The sequence below is a fragment of the Schistosoma mansoni genome (genome assembly GCF_000237925.1).
Source record: "Schistosoma mansoni, WGS project CABG00000000 data, supercontig 0167, strain Puerto Rico, whole genome shotgun sequence".
Taxonomy (NCBI): domain Eukaryota; kingdom Metazoa; phylum Platyhelminthes; class Trematoda; order Strigeidida; family Schistosomatidae; genus Schistosoma; species Schistosoma mansoni.
This window is the reverse complement of record NW_017386055.1, coordinates 332,014-350,625: the sequence shown is the minus strand read 5'-3', so window position 1 is coordinate 350,625 and position 18,612 is coordinate 332,014.

Below are 18,612 nucleotides of genomic sequence, written 5' to 3'. Positions count from 1 at the left end.
TGTTGGTGGACACGGCGAGTCCATCTAAGTGAGTTGGATAACCCTGATTCCATACCAATGGCACAAATGGGCTCCAGTAGCCTGAACGAACAAATGGCGTATGAATCAATCGTTGGTCACCGACTACCATATGACTACATCGCCTCACGATGCTCCACTGCCTTGTGGATCAGATCTTTAGGTCAAATGCTCGGGATGTGACCCTCTAAAAAAACCACCTGCTTCAATATCATAACCCTCACACAAATCAAGTGAGATTTGTGTGGCGCATATGTATCTGGCGCCCCGTTGTACCAATATTCATGTGTTTAAATAAATAAAATAAAATAATCTTTTGATTGACACCTTCACTACTGTTGTACAACTTATTACTCTTAAATTGTTGTCAATCGATTAATTAAAGTCTCCTCTATTCACAGCCATTTTTGGCTTGTTCATGTATGGTTTTTATTTCTTATTTTGTTGTGTAATGCAGTTCCAGTATGTTTGTATATAAATCACTTCTGTTTGAAATAGAAATGTGGTACAGGTTGATTGCTGACTTCTGAACTCAAGAGACAGACGTAAAGGGAAACTTTAGAATGATGAACTAACAGGGACTTGGCTATCAGGTCAACGACAATAGAGTTGATAAGGTGTGTAGCTGTATATATCAAAGACATTGAGCTACAGAGTAAATAGCAGATTGGACTAGGAGTAGGATTCTGACTTGTGACCGGTATATTCTGTCAGTGAATTCTCAAGACATAACATGTGTGATCATGTGAGTTAGTAGTGAAGAACAGGCAGATAATGCCCACCTTTCAGTCAACTAGTATGGTCAAGAATGATGAGTCCACTTTTCCTGCGGAAATGCTCCCATACGACTATGCGTTTGCTACCTATACTCATTGTCTTCACGTGGCTAAGGGTTATTTTACCAGAGTGAGACAACTCGATAAAAACTGCCAGGGCTTGAAACGGGATTGTGAATACAAGCCGTCTACCTAGGTTAGTTGAACAATCCTTATTTCATTATAATTTTAAACATAGGCTTCATGATCTTGATGGAACAAATAGTGTATGAGGCAGATGAATCAGTTAGAGAGAGCAGTTCCGCTTTATGTTACTGATAACTGACCCTTTTCGAGCTCATGATGCTGAGCAACCCACTGTATTTGATTACAGTTATCTCTGAAGGATTGCTGTAATCTAGTATGAGTACTCTTTTGGTAGTTTTGTGTATTGACAGTGTTTGCACAGTTATAACGGCTTCGGTGGCTTGTTCGTGTGTTATGAATGTCATTCCGAAGACTACCAAATTTTACACTGTTTAGTGATGGTGGGACTGAGTGGTAGATATAGAGTTGAACAGTTTATTAGATACAAAATAGATATGGAAGATAGTTATGGAGAACTGATAACTATCATTCCACCAAGATATTGTGATTAGGGTCCTGGAGGTAATATAATTCATCAGGTCGGAATATCATTAGACACGCTCAATGACGATTCAACTGTATGTTTTTGTTATACACATCATAAAACTAAGATGAGCTTCTAATATCAAAATCAACCTTTTCTGATTGTATTTCGAACTAAAATGGTTTCGAATCCCACGGATGGGGTCGTAGATGTGCACTGTTGATCAGTCCCAAACTAGGATGAAACGTCCATCCAGTGCATTCAGGTTTTCCAAGAACAAATTTGGTAATTATGTACATTTGTCTGCATTGCTATATTTTGTGTGGGTGGGGATTTTGATTGAAGATTTATGAAAAGTTTAAGGAATCAGAAATAAACCTTGGTAAATAAAATTTTCATGGTTGAAATCATGAGTCAATTGTAGACCACCATGGAAAACTTGGAAGCAATGGATGACCGTTTCGTCCCCGCGTAAGACTCCTCAGCAGTGCGCATCCACCATCCTGAGATTCTAACCTAGGACCTATTGGTCTCGCACGCAATCGCCTAATCTCTAGAACCACTGAGCTGGTTGGCATCCAACGGTGTTAATGTCTAACTTCAACTAATCCATGGAATTGAACGACCGTCCACTATTGTCTTCAGTGAGTTAATATCTCACAACAGACCAGGTTGTATACGACTGACCACGGCTTCTCACTAGAACTCCAGGAAATAACTCTTGGAGACAAAAAACTCTATTTTCAATCTTTTCAATCAATATAACGACATCTTAACTGTAGTTGACCTAATATAGTAAGAAGTTTATTTATTTACCATAGTTGATTATCACTTTTACGATCATTTCATTTTATTTTATATATTTAAACATATAAACATTCGTACAAGGAAGTACCAAATAGATATGCGCCAATATAAATCATTCGATTTATGGATCCTCAATGTTCACCAACCCGGTTAAAGGACTGGACATTCACTTTTCATACTCTCAATTCAGTAAACAACATATCTACCATGAGAAGGCAGTGAGTAGGACTTCCCTGAAAGTGTCTGTATATGCATGGCTATATGAGAGCATTTCGAGAAGGAGAGTTGATCCTCTCCACTCTCGACTGTATCAGAGAATTCGGGGGCTGCTATGTAAAATCTATACATATATATCTATACATATACACTTTATACATTCAACATTGTTATTTTTACGCTAACCAATTTTTAACATTGTGAATATCATACAAATACTATAAGGACGGCTCGTCGGTAGACTATAGGAAGCCTTAAGAAGCCTAGGAAGAGCCACAGACATTCCATCCAATCACGGCTAGGGGAATGTTCTAGAATGTCGACGTGTAGCTTCCCCATTGGATGGATTAGCATGACCCCTATGTGCCTATTGGTTGATCGAAATGATGATTTACATTCAGCTAAAAAACTATAAATACACGAGATTTCTGTGCTATATTTTGACACTGATTTGGGGAATAAACTTCCTACTTACTAGTCTTTGTCTTCTCTCTTTTTCGACGTTGCGGGTTCTATCGTTCAAGTAGTCTAGTAGTTCGCGGCATATTAAGAATCAAGGCTCTAGATATAACAAATACATTTAGATGATAAATGATAAAGTTATTCAACTTCGAATTTCATGCCACAAAGTACTAAATAGTATTCTGAACTGTGATTGACCTGCCTCAATATCATAGTTTTACCTCGTTGACTTATTTAAATAACATTCCTATTAATATAACAGTTGAATTCATGAATCAGTTAATGCTAGACCACCATGAAAAACCTGTAAGCACTGGACGTCCGTTTCATCTTAGTGTGGGACTCCTCAGCTGTGAGCATTCACGACCCTGCTAGCGAGGTTCCAACTCAGAACCTGTCGGTCTCATGCGCGTGCGCCTAACCTCTAGATGACTGAGCTGGTATTCAACAATGTTAATGTCTAACTTCAACCAATCCACGAAACGGCCGTCCAGTGCTTCCAGTTTTTCCATGATGATTTAGCTTTGATTGACTAATAAATTCAACTATTAAAATTACTATAATATCCACAAAACCTCCTCCGATTAAATTATTAATTTGTATTGTTGTGTATGCTACTTATATCTACAGAAATAAGTAGTCGATAACATCAATAAGAAGTGCAGTGTCTGAGAGCAGAATATTGAAATGAAAAGAATAGACAAGCAAATTATCGAATTCTTTCTCATCGTCAAACAAGTTGGTTTACGGTGATGATTTCCATTCGCTTGATTATTAAACAAAGAAACACAATGTAGAGGTTTTGTCTGTGCACGACCGATCCTTAAGGAATCCAATGTGTTGATTTTGAAGCTAGGTATCTATTGAATCTGTCATCCGGTTCAACAACTCTCTATTGAAAACGTTTCCTGGTACTGATAATAGTGTTGTAGCTGTATAGTTAGTTCACGCACTTACACAGATCTTTTTCTTTTGGTATCTTGATGAGACATAATTCTTTCTGGTCTATCAGCACTTGTTGCACCTCCCCAATCTTCCTGAATAGAACATGGAGCATGTTTGCAGTTAATTCTCTGTCTGATTTTAGTGCTTCAACTAGTATATTATCAGGTCGTACAACTTTCTCACTCTTGATTTGTCTGATGACAAACCTGATTTCTTCAACAGTTGGTGGAATAACATCTATAGTAAGGTCTTTGTATGTTGATTCCATATCCAGTAGATTCAGTAGGGCTGGTATATTAAAGAGCTCTTCAGAGTGCACTAGTCACCTGTTCTACCGTTCTAAAATCTCACTGATTGGCTAGCTTCATTTATTGTTAACTAGTCGATCTAATTTACTACATTTCCCTGCTAGTTTCTTCATTGTATCACATAATTGAGATCATGAATCAATTGAAGCTAGACCACTATGGAAAACCCAGTACACTGGATGGCCGTTTCGTCCCAGTGTAGGACTCTTCAGCAGTGCGCATCCACGATCCCGCCTGGAAAGATTCGAACACAGTTTCGCACGCGAGCACTTAACCTCTCGAATCCTTCTCTTACAACTTTTCCTTCTATCTTACACATATTTCTACTTGTTAGCTCTAATATTCTACTTCACTCTTTTGTTTGCTTCTGTGTATTCACCTCATTCATTATAACTATTATCAATGAAACCATACATCATAGATCAATAAACATAAATGATCATTCATGTAAATGAATAATCATTCAATTTAATTAGATTATTCATTATGATCTCTTGTATATCTAGTTCTTATCTCATTCCATAACAACAACAACAACCAAAAAAAGAGAGAAAAAGAAAAACAACAAAATAAGAATGAAAATAATATTTGTAAACAATTCTGTTAGATTAGATAGAATTTCATTTCTTTTTTGATAAGTTTAAACAAATAAAGAAGTTGAGATCATGAGTTAATTGAAGTTAGATCATTATGGAAAACTTGGGTAACAGTGGATGATTGTTTCATCTTATCGTAGGATTCTTCAGTAGTGTACATTCACGATCTTGGCTTGTGAGATTTTCGAAACTAGGACTTACTTACTTACTTACTTACTTAAGCCTGTTAACTCTCATGGAGTAGCACAGACCGCATATCAGTATTCTTCATTCAACCCTGTTGTGGCCAACCCTGTTGTGGCCAATCCTTTCAAGTTCTTTCCAGTTATTATTCATCCTTTTTCATATCTGCTTCTATTAACTGGTGTAATGTGTTCTTTGACCTCCCTCTTTTCCGCCTTCCTTCTGGATTCCATGTTAGGGTTTGTCTTGTGATGCCGTTTAGTGATTTTGTTTAATGTTTGTCCAATTTACTTCCAACTTTTTTTCCTAATTTCCTTTTCAGCTGGAAGCTGGTTTGTCCTCTACCATAAAACGCTGTTGCTGATAGTATGCGGCCTAGGATCTATCAGTCAACTGATTGAAAGTAGTCAAGGAAGAAATCATGGATCTAAATACTGTTTGTTAGTGAAGCCTATCAGTATCCTTTTAAGCATTGAGATATTGTCTACGAAGTTAGAACCAATTAATGCTACTTTATATTGATTACTACTCAATGACTAATCAGATCAAACATGTCAATCAGTCAAGAAGTTAGTTCGGACTGGAATACACTTAGTATTGTTTGTTTGAATATTCCCATTGATGTTTTTACAACTGCAACTGGTCAGTCTCTAATTGGCATATGTGCATACTGTGCGTATTGACTCGATATAGCCTAAATTCACAAGCATTATAAGCATAGATGGATGAATAGTGGCTAGCAGTGGAATCCAGTTTGACGCGTGTTTCGTCCTATTCGAGACTCGTTAGCTGGATGTACCTGCATCACACAATTGATGAACAGGACTCGGTAGCTAAATGGATAACGCGATGGCGTTTGAAGCGAAAGGTACTGGGTTTGAGTTGTGGAGTGAACATCAACTCTGTGATGTGGGTACATCCAGCTGACAATTCTTGAATAGGACAGAATTCACCTGCTCCTGACGAGTCCGATGTAGAACGAAACGCGCGTCAAACTGGATTCCATTGCTGGTCACTATCCATCTTTGCTTAAATTGTTTACAATTATAATCACTGTTTATTGAATAGATAGTGAACATAAATAACATATCTATCAGTCATTGGAATTAATCAAAAGGAATGAATTTTATATAGGCTATGATAAATAAATGCATTCAATCTTTCTTTTGAATACTCACTTGCTTTATTTTATATCATCAAAATGGCTTGATTATATAATCATTTATATTGTCACATTCATAACATCATCCATTCTTGCGCTCGAGACTGATAGGCCCTAGGTTCGAATCTTGCATGGCGGAGTCGTGGATGCGTACTACTGAGGAGTCCTATATTAGGACGAAAAGGCCGTCCAGTGTACTAGGTTTTCCATGGTGGTCTCGCTTCAACTGACTCATGATCTCAACTATCATTAGTTTATCATTTCAATGAAATCCCTTTCGATGGAGTTTTGTTCTCTGAGCTTGATGGTTTGGTCGTCGAGCTTTCATCGTCCTTCTGAACGACATCATCGGCACAAACTTCGGATAGAAGTGAAGTGTTTGAGTTTCTCTACATGTACTTTACAGCTTGTCCTGTACACCTCGATGTTGACTGTTTGTTATCGACCCTCAATTTGTCATTGTTTATTCCTTTGTTTCGGTTTTATCTCCCATTGGTTTGATTTTCGTTCCTATGTTTCCGTTTCAAACACTTCATTTTTACCTGAAGTTTGTGCTGATGATGTCATTCAGAAGGACGATGAAAGCTCTACGACCAAAACATCCAGCTCAGAGAGCAAAACTTCATCGAAATCACTCACCTGAGCTACAAATCTTCTCCACAATCTCGAAATTCTTTTCAAATACATGTCGATTTTAATGACTATGATATCATACTCGGTATCTTCTTTTTACTTGAATGATTTTGTGTCAGTGAGAAACCTTTAAACAGATTGATGAATGCAGTATCCTTTGTCATTTATTCTTGGATTATTTAAATTCATAATCTGAGATATTACAATGGAACTGTTCAGATCCTCCACAGATATCTTACACGGTTAACACATTTACATTGATCCATCATTGAGTTTTGTGATCTATGTCGTGTTTGTCTAGCTCCTAGTTCTAATCAAATTCTATCAGTTAAATTAATATAAATGCAAATATTTCATCCGATAATATTAGATAACTGTGACACTGGCAAAGAGCAATTTTCAGAAGGGGTTTAGTGGAGATTTCAGTATTTTCATAGTTGAAATCATGTGTCAATTGAAGGTAGAACACCATGGAAAACTTGGAAGCATTGGACGGCCGTTTCATCCTATTATAAGACTCCTCAGCAGTATGCATCCACGACTCCGCCTCACGAGATTCGAACCCAGGACCTACCAGTTATTCAGTTATTAATATCATCAACCCAATATTTGACATTAAAACAACTCTCCTACAATCAATTTCGATTATGTTTAAGACGTTTTATTAACTTACCCAACAGACAATGTTATTCGAACAATAACAACTCATCCATTCCTTTGTACTGTTATGATCAATATCTTGTCTGTATAAACGTGTACACTTGATCACATGATGATCCACTTACATATCTCTTACTAGATAAAAATGTAATTGCTTTAATACCGTTCGATGAATTATTCTCTTCCCTATGTAAATATGTAGGCGAACCCTATTAATAGCGTTTGTCATTCTGTTTCCTTATTCTATTTGTTTATAACTTCCCCTGTGTATTTGCTCGTATGTAAACATATTCACCTCTCTATTTCAAATCCACTTTATGTGTTTGTAGCTTTGTGAGCTTTCTTATCCACAAACAAACTGTAGTCTTAGCTTCTTATTGCCTTCCCATATCAGATACCATGGGATTTATATAATAACGATTATCAAGATGATTGATTAACAAAGCGAAGCCATAACAATACTTAGTGGGTTCTGTTTTATGATATTGGTGAGATTAGTCATTCAAATGACAACTTTACTAAAACTTTTTCTTTATTATTGACGAGTTTATTTACTGCTTTGAAATGAAAAGAAGATTAAACAATTATTATTTTTTTGGGAATTAGATGCTTGACTGACCTTTAATAAATGATAGGTTCTGATGATATTTCCTATTTCCATAACCATTACCTTGTCATTTCAGTTTCTTTTGCTCATTACATTATACTACTTGCTAATATTCAGTAACTTAAATTATTGGTAAACATTTTTGAACGTACCTCATAGTTAAATTCACTTGGTGTTGTTTAATTGAATCATCTCAGTGTTATTTGCGACTGCGATGGATCAGTCTCTTGTTGGAATATGTGCATCCTGTGCGGAATGCCTCGATATTGCCTGAAGTCACAAGCTTTAGAAACAAAGATGCATAGTGGCTAGTAGTGGAATCCATTTTGACGCGCGTTTCGTTCTATCTTGGACTCGTCAGCTGGAGGTACCTTCATCTCAGAGTTGACATTCACTGTGGGACTCGAACACACTACCGTTCGCAGGTACATCAAGCTGATGAATCCCAAATAGCATGAAACGCACACCAAACTGGATTTCACTGCTAGCCACTATCCATCTTCGTACCTCATCGTTGCTGTGTTAATTCTAAACATATATTTGAATCAGTGGAGTCAGTGGATTGGGCACACCCTGAGAAAATCACATAATTGCGTCACAAGACAAGCCCTCACATGGAATCCTGAAGGTCAAAGGAGAAGAGGAAGACCAAAGAACACATTATGCCGAGAAATAGAGACAGACATGAGAAGAATGAACAAGAACTGGATAGAACTTGAAAGGAAGGCCCAGGACAGAGTGAATTGGAGAAAGCTGGTCGGCGGCCTATGCTCCATTGAGAGTAACAGGCGTAAGTAAGTAAGTAAGTAAGTAAGTGGAGTCTAACCTATTTATAATTGTACTTGCATTTTCTAAAAAAAACATTTAACAGGTATCATCGTTTCAATTGTGTTGCTTGATTTGTCGTAGTCTAGATAAGTTATATCCCCAGTGCTTATCTTAATTTGTTGGCCCGTGTTGTTGATCTGAGATAGTTACTAGCTGTCACCTTTATCGTATGTGTTTTTGTTTTAATTATCATAGAATTACTTCTGAAAGCACTTCTTATTTCATTTCAACGACTTTTTGGGATCAGGTTACATTTTTCGCTGAAATATCTTTGTCAATAAAGGAGGGAATCTGGAAAATAGATGTCTCAGTTTGTCACTTGGATGTAAATGGGAATTCATTCACGGTAAGATTGAGTGAGACATTAGCGACCACACTGGTTGACAATCATGTTACTTCATAAGCTGAAACCATGGATCATTGAACTTCCATTCATTAATTATTTACTATTCTGCTATCTACAAGAACGGACGATTCCAGATTTAATCTCAGTCATGGTTGTAGCATCTTAATCCAGAACAAAATTTCTATCCAACTGTCATCGGCTACAATAGACTCTCCCATTTCCGCCAGTCTATATCGCGAGATAGCTTAGGATAATAAGTTCATTGGAGTGATGACAACCAACTGGTCTTAGTGATACCTCTGTAGTAATCGCTATAACTGTTAACCACACTTCAATACTAATGTAGTGATCAGGAACTTAGATGAAGATTTCTAATTTAGTGTTTATTGTGAAATCACACAGTGCTTTAGTCCAATAATTATAGGATTATACGTTTAACACATTATTTACATAGTTTCGTTGCATTGTCCTTTACATATTCTACCATACTACTAATTCTTCTATTGTTTCGACTACTCTCCAATTTCCTTAATCTTTTCTTCATTTCAATCTTCTGCTGACAAGTATTTTCACTTCCTATTAGTGCTACATATTACATGCATCCGCCAGCTTGAGTAACATACACCACATTAGCATTGTATAGCTCCCTTCTTTCCTGTCCCGGGGATATTCCAAGGGACATATATTGTAAACTAAGGCTTATTTGATGAAGTTGAAAGAAGATTACTATACATTAAAGTTCATTCACTACCATACTGACCAGTAAGTATTCATAAAAGTATCTTATTGTACACAGTCAATATTTTCTCTTTCACCTCGATAACCGTCATCATACAAATCTAAACGGTGCATGAAATCAGAAGACAAAGAGAAGCTACAACTACAGTTTATCATCAAATAATGCAGGCCACATAAAGCTACAAGTACATAAATAAGTATCAGCAAGCAAGCGCGACCTATTAGTCAAATATAGTTAAATTGTATTAGAGTTCAGCAAGATAAAGCAAAAGTTAATAAATAGGATTTAAATGCATACAGATATGAGGAGGAGAAGTCATCGAATAATATCTAAACAATCAACGTTTTGGCTAGAGTCTTTCATGTTGCTCTAGTGATCATAACACTATAAAGATATATAAGCTAATTGTTACTATCCAAATAACAATGTCTGTTAAGTAAGTTAGTTAATAAAAGGATAGTTGATATAACTATTTTTAATTAATATAGAAATGATTTCGTATTTGTCTAAATGTATGTACCTTATACATTCATCTATTGTATCTATTGTATCTATGTATCTATTAAACAGCCCTCAAATGCCCTGGCACGGCCGAGAGTTGGGTGAGTTCGCCATCCCTCTCCAAATGCTCTCATATGACAACGCGTATATAGCCTCTGCTAGAGAAGTCCTACACACTGTTGCTTACGAAATTGAGAAGACGAAAAGCGAAGGTCCGATGCTTTACTGTGTTGGTGGACATGGAAATTTCACCTAGAAGAGTTGGAAAACCCTGATTTCAAACTAATAGTGCACATGTGCTCTAGTATCGTGAGGTCACCGGGTACCATGGGAATGCATTTCCTTACGATGCTCCACTGCCTTGTGGATCAGAAAATCACCTGCATACATTCATTAATCTATTGAACAAATACCTTTGATTATTATTTTATTCAATAGATCATACAATGTTGCATAAGATAAACTATGAATCAGTATAATCCATTCAACCAATCAAAAGTTATTAAAATAAATTTTGAGACAGAAGATTAGCCATTAACATTGTGGATGGTTCAGTATTACTTTGTCAATTTTTGCTGATTGTTCATGTGGAAAGTTGATTTTCCCGGTTAAACGATTTCATTCATATTGATGGTTATTTTTCAATGTTCTGAAGGGCCATTGATATTGGAACATTGTAAGGAATGTCGTCATTGCTAACATTAATGAGTTTGACTGTTGTGTAAGCGGAATAGGTCAACTTTGGCTTGTTTATGCTGTGCATAATGGATGTACACGATCATCAATCGGAATAATTATACATGTGATGTGAACATGTATATGAATGGGATTGAGCCGTACTGTTTGGGTTGCTGCGTAAAAGTCTGGATGGTGTCTGGTTCTCCTGAAAACCAGTGCAAGATTACCCTGGCCCATAAGGGTATATTATACAACTGTGAACGAACTGGTTGATCCTGCCAGTAGTCATATGCTTGTTATAACGGCGGTTTTCGGAATGTTGTCAGTTGCCATAGGTATTTGATTGTGAGCTTTAGCTAAGTCGATTTTCGAAAAGACAGTTGTACCTTTCAAGGTAGCTGTCAAATTGTGAACATGGGGCAACGGGTAACGATGGGGAATGGTTTCAGCATTCAGACGCCGGTAATCACCAGTTGGACGTCAATCATTGCTGTCCGTTTAAGGGACCATGTGCAAGGAGGATGACCAAGGGCTATTTGACAGTCAAATTATTCCTAAGTCTATCATGTGGTCGAATTATTTTATAGCTAACCTAAGCTTTTCGGGAGCCAGTCGGTGTGCTTTTGAGGATACAGGTGGTCCTGTAGTCGAGATGTGTGTAACATTGCTGGTTACACACGGCAATTTCGGTTGTGGTTGATATATCCCGGAGTATTTATCGAGTAATGGTTGATATAAGGGGTCTATGGCGTGCTTAATTGTGACTGGGGATTACTTGCAACCAGAAAAAAGAGTTACGCAAACAGATAATTTAGTGTTTCCGTCTATTACCTTCGTGAGCGTGTGTCGATGAGTAGATTGTGATATTGTAGCAGGTCTATACCAATGATCGGCATAAAAACATCTGCGATCACGAAAATCCGATTTAGAGTTCGGCTAATTGCAGGGTTTCCTGTACTTTCTGGAAGACTTACCATACTGTTTATGATAGCAGCACCAGTTGGGGTTATCTGTTTCACGTGATCTAGAGACAGATTGCCTACGTGAGACACTTCTACGCGAGGTTTTTGACCGACTACGGTCATTACAAAATCTAAGATATCTTGTGAGCGTTTGACATAGTTCGGCTATTGAGGTTTTTCTTTGACGGAAAATACCTCGGCGCTAGTCGATTTCGTAATTTCTAAAATGCGATCAGCAGATGCAGCCAGTTCGTCTACGGCGCTGTTTTGAAACGAGACGAGCACTGCTTTTACCTGTTTCGGGAGTTTAAATAAGAAGAGCTGTTTAAATAGGCCATCGTCGAACCTTCGTTGATCTATCACCTCTCTCATCCTTAACAACATGTCCGTCGCGGGACCATGTTGCAGGTCGATATTGTTAAGTAGTTGATCCAACCGTTGTCCATCGGTTAGATCTACGCGTTTTAGAATCGACCGTTTGAATGTTTCATAAGGTTCCGAAACATCACAAGTAAACATACTAGGTGTTACGTGACTGTTAAATTCGCGCGGTAATGCCTTAACGACCACGAGGAATTGCGTGCGCGAGTCCTTGATTCCGTGCCTGCAAATGTCAGCTTCTGCGTAGTAGAACCAGGCTTCGATATTATCAGGCCATAAGAGAGTTAATTGAATCGATGGTGGAGGAATAGTTTTTATCTTAAATAACTTAGGTGTCTGTTCTGTCAAAGTATTATAAAAAACGAAAAATATACAATTAAAATATATCCGAAAAACTCGAAATAAAAAAAGTATATCACAATATACAAAACTCAAATAAAAAAATAAAATGAATAACGAAGTTCCAAACAGGAACAGACTCACAGATCATGCGCTTGGTGTACCAGATCACGTCGGTCTCACCACTGAAGATACGACCGGTATTGTAGTTTTACATATATAAACCAGTAAAACCTTCTATGTACGAATCGTCCTCCAATCGGATGAAAACAGAAATCAGATTCAAAGAGATTGGAAAGATATATTTCGTTCGTTATCAATATATCGAGAAGCGTTTACTCCATTCTGGATAGCGAACGTAGAAACAGTTTCCCACGCTAGATCGCAACGTGATGTGGTACGGATGCATAACGAAAAAATTTCAGTGAAACAAGTCCAATAAAAATAATGTCGTCAGCATCCAATGTCGAGCACATGTTGAGCAATCGATTTTGAAGAATTATTTACAGTTACAAATGTATTAACATGATACAATGCGGTTTCCTTTTTGTTACTTATCTAATGAAGTGCTATTCAATGATGTACAACATGTACATGTACATTGAAATTGAAATGTTACTATTTACACCTGCTCTTACTCGACATGTTATATAGGGGTACTACCCCTAACTCAGGGTCTGCAAAGTCGGAAACATGAAAATTTCGCAAATGCAATAAAATTGATCTTGGTGGTGTTGTATTACTATTCCGACACCAGACAATGGTTTTTAAACGCAATCACTAATCGAAATACATGTGATAAATGTGATGTGAATGTGTATATGAATAGTGCGAATGGTGAAACAGGGTGCTTGGTACCTGTGTGGTTGTGCCACAGGATTGGTGGCTAACAGTGGGATGGAAGATGTGTATTTCGTCTTGTTCAGGATGTAACTACATCCTAGTGTTGATGTTCATTCAAGAAATCGAACCCAGTACCGTTCGCTTCAAATGCTATCGCAGCATCCACTTAGTTATTAAGTCTCGACTTAACAAAGTATCGAAGTAAATCGTACAGGAAGCACATTTGCCAATAAGAGATTGATCATTTTGTATAGTTAAGATCATGAGTCAATTGAAGCTGGACCACTATGGAAAACCTGGAAGCAATGGACGGTTGTTTCGTCCATCAGGTAATTCCTGGAGTTCTAATGAGAAGTCGTGACCAGTGGAGCTGATCCATGTCATGTAGAAATAGGTATCTCCCTCAGTACAATGGAAGTTGGTCGTACAATTTTGTGTATTGGATGAAGTTAGACATTAACACCATTGGATGCCGACCGGCTCAGTGGTCTATCGGTTAAGTGCTCTGACGCGAGACTGGTAGGTCCTGCGTTCGGATCCCGCGAGACGAGATCGTTGATGCGCACTGCTGAGGAGCCCCACAATAGGACGTAAAGGTTGTCCAGTGCTTCCAGGTTATCCATGGTGGTCTAGTTTCAATCAACTCGTCATCTTAACTATATAAAATTACTAAAATGTCCACAAAACCTGCTTGTGAATAGATTGATCAATTGTAGTCTTAAAAATCAATGGGAAGATTCAAACAAACAATACCAAATGAATATTGTGGAGTGACTATGACCAATGGAATCCAATTATGTGTGTTGGTTTAAAGTAGTCCAATGGAAGCGGTGTGATTACTGTTCAACTTAAATTATGTACTAGTTCTCACTTGTCAGCAAGAAATTTATATTCTCTATGGCATTCAGATATGGGTCACCAATTTTTACTATTTGAATTGTTACCACTGAGCAATCTGAGTGGTGACTGTGGGGAAATCCAATCATATTTTGGGGATAAGACACGTATTATTGATGACAATTAATGAGCACATATAAATCGAGTGAACGTGCAAAATGTAATTTATCGGATGTTCAAAGAAACCCGGTGAAAAACTTTGTGTGTAACTAAAAACTCGTACTTATTACACCCTCTACTTGAACATGGTAGAATATGATATACAACTAACTTCATTCAAATGTGTAGAACCACACAATCACAAATCAGAAGACGGAAGAAGCATGCAAAGTGTTCATTACGTAAGAATCAAAATATGTACAAAAAACAAGTATTTATAATTATTATTGTTAGCTATAACATCACTGTAATTCAGCCAATCTGAAAGGAGGCATGTTACGCTATCGTTCAATCGCAGCATACCGTGTTGATATTCTCTCACGTTATGATTGAATGGAATCTCTTCGGCAAATTTAGAGCTTCTGGGGACTTCATCATGCTTCACAAACCCATCTCAACATAACGATCGAAGTCCTGCTTTCTGGAAAAAGCAAGTGCTTTCTATTTGGTTTGAGCAAGTTGTATTTTGGTTCTCATGTGATTGCGCTTTGATAATTGGAAAGCAGTTGTACGGACTGTTGACCATCTAAGTATTTAAAGAACACCAAACAATCAACAGTAAATCAAACCTTAAAGCTTATTAGTTCTCAAGCACCTTCTAACCCAGTGGCCAACCAGAAAGATGAAGATAGAAAGCAATTCAGTTATCCACTGTACTCACTTCAATCATGACTGCAAATTCACGTAATATTATACTTGAAATATTTGACAACTTAGTAATTCAATTAAGGAATCATAATGTCTACTTAACTTGGTCATAATCAATACAGAGTATTTGTTGGATAGTTTATTAATGGATAAAATGGGAGATTAGAAGTTGGAGAATGTAAAAAGAAAACCTAACAGTCTAAGCATCTACTAGTAGTAGATCTTGATCGTATTCTATCGCGTCCCAACCATCGACTGCCTCAACGAGTGATGTTTTATGGTGTAGGAGTAGGTTGAAAGAAAGCTAGAGGTGGCCAGACCAAAACATAGCACAAATCCATAAAGTCACTGACAAGTGAACTGAGCCATGATGGTGGGTGTAGACTACTTGGTTGGGATCCGCGAGATGATAACAACCGATGGCTAGAGACCTTGAATGATATGGCTGAAAATCGTTTGCAATAGCGCAGGTGCATCCACTCTTTGTATTCCCCTGAATTCGACATATCCCTTTTATCTTTCACTCCAATTTTATTTCACTGGATTGTAGTCCTTGGATAACATGTTCAAACCTCAATCTTTCACATCACTATTTATACTCTTACTACTTCTATCACTACGAGATTTAAATCGACAATTGTACCTCTGTGTTAATGTGGTATGGTAACTCGAACTGATGTACGTATGTACGATGTTTTACGTTATTACTGTCTGTGTCTGTCTGTCTGATTTCGATTGTGGAGTGAAATTCTATAATAGGACGAAATAACTGTTTAATCCCTTTTGGTATTCTAATGAAAACTCTTTAATATTTCCCTAAACCATTAGTTTTGTAATTTAAAACATTTTTGTAAAGATTTACATTTAAACTATTCTCTAAATTCTAATATGAAGTTGTGATTGATGTAGTTTGAGTCTTGTGAAGAACAGAACAGTTATGACCAATAGGATAGGTTGATCATCACTTTATGCAACAAATTGGCTGAGACTGTAAAAATGTACTAATGAACGACCTCCAAGTAGTCATGAATACTGAATATTAAATGAGTTCCATACTATGATGAAGTAGCCATTCAATGCTCCATAGCTTTCAGTGGTACACCATGTGAGATAAACTTTTAAATAATAACGTCTACACAAAGATCTTATAATCTGAATGGGTTTTGTGAATATTATTGTAATTTTGATGGTTGAGATCACGAATCGATTAAAGCTAGAACACCATGGAAAGCCTGGAAGCACTGTTTGACGGCCGTTTAGTCCTTTTGTGAGACTCCTCAGCAGTGCGCATCCACGATCCCGCCTCGCGAGATTCAAGCACAGGACCTATCAGTCTCGCGTGCGAGCGCTTAACTTTTAGACCACTGAGCTGGTCGACATCTAACAGTGTTAATGTCTAAATTCAACCGATCTACGAAATTGAGCGACACATCCACCAATGTCTTCAATGAGTAACTATCTCACAACAGAACTGGTTGAACTCCACTAGACCGATGGAGTGCTTCCAGCTTTTCCATGGTGGTCTGGCTTCAATTGGTTCATGATCTCAACTATTAAAATAACAATTAGGTAAATAACTGATGAGTCTCAAATAAAAACAAACATGATTTCTGAATTTCACTTCCATCCATCATTCAATTCTACTTGTGACCTGATAGCTATACATAGGCAACTCACATAACGTGTACGTATTCTAAAAGAGACTGATTGATTGCAGTTCTAAACATCAATGTAGAGACCTAAACAACTAATATAAATGAACAGTTGAATCGGTTTCCTAAGTTGTTTTAATCACCCTCACGCTAAATTTACACGGTAACTGGAAAACGAGAGAAAAGGTGAGAAATACGGAAAGAATACTCTACTCTAATGTTAATTTATGTACCCAAACTCTAGGGTATTTAAGTCATTTTAGATGGCTTTGTGCTCTCGGAAACTTATGAAATCCGTCTAAACATAGTAGCAGTGTAATTAGTTATGTGGCATATGACTTCATTTCCTAGATGTTTGTGCAAAACTTGTAATGAATGTTGGTTGGATAAAATGTTTCCCAGCGTTTTCAGGGCCATATTAAGCTTTTTTCGAGGAGTTTCCTGAGTTTCCTCAACAGCTTGTATTTCCCTTTGCTGATATTATGGATTGTAACTGATCAGTCACAATTAATCTTCTATTTGAAATTGGCAACACGATGGACAACACATTTGCAGTTGAATTGACAGGTACTTGTTAAGGGTTTCAATCAAAGCATCAATAATGGGATCCAAATACAACCAGTTGAAAGGGATATGCATGTTCTGAAGTTCCCTGTTGATCACTAACTATATAACATAAAAAGTATAAAACGGTTAGTTTCAAATAAGTAGCCTAAATTTGTCGCACCCACAAACAAGACTTGAAGACCACTTCCTTCCTTCCTACCTTCCTTTCTTCCTTCCTTCCTTCCTTCCTTCCTTACTTACTTACTTACTTACTTACTTATCAGATATAATGTTTTTGTACTAGGACTTTTTTAGGGAAGATTAGTGAGGTTACCACTAATCAACTGACTAATTTGAACCTGAAGATTATATTTTCAAGTGTTACTTACAATTAAACATATTACTTAATATAGTTAAAATCATGAGTCACTTTAAGCTAGACCGCAATGGAAAACCTGGAAAAACTGCTTGAGGCTGTTTCGTCCTATTGTGGGATTCCTCAGCATTGCGCGTCCATGATCCTACCTCACGAGATTCGAACCCAGGAAGTATCAGTCTCGCTCGCGAGCGTTTAACCACAATACGAACGAAAAAGGCCGTCCAGTGCTTCCAGGTTTTCCATGGTAGTTTAGCTTCAATTGACTCAGGATTTCAACTATATAAAATTACTAAAATCTCCCCAAAACCTTCTTCTAATATTACTTAACAATTACATCCATAACAACTTTCATCTTAATTAAATCGAATACTTTTACAGTATTTTGGCTCCAAGTTGACGTAAGACGTTAAAATGAGAATAGCATATTTGTAAAATCTCAGAGAATAAACGTAAAGTAAATCCAACGTTTCACATGGCAATCTTGTCTAAGCTTGGATACTAGTTCTTTCATTGATATTTGATTGTGTTTTTCTTTGATTCAATAATTCTAAAAGAAAAGAAATTAAACACCACCAGGGTGTTTGGTACCTGAGTGGTTGCGCCACAGAATCAGGCTGTACTATTCAGATTGTAGCGTTGAAGCCCACATAGTATCTGCTTCTCCTGTGGGGCAGGATTGAGCTGTACTGCTCGGGTTAAGCCTGAGGGCAGTGTCTAGCTCTCCTGTTAAA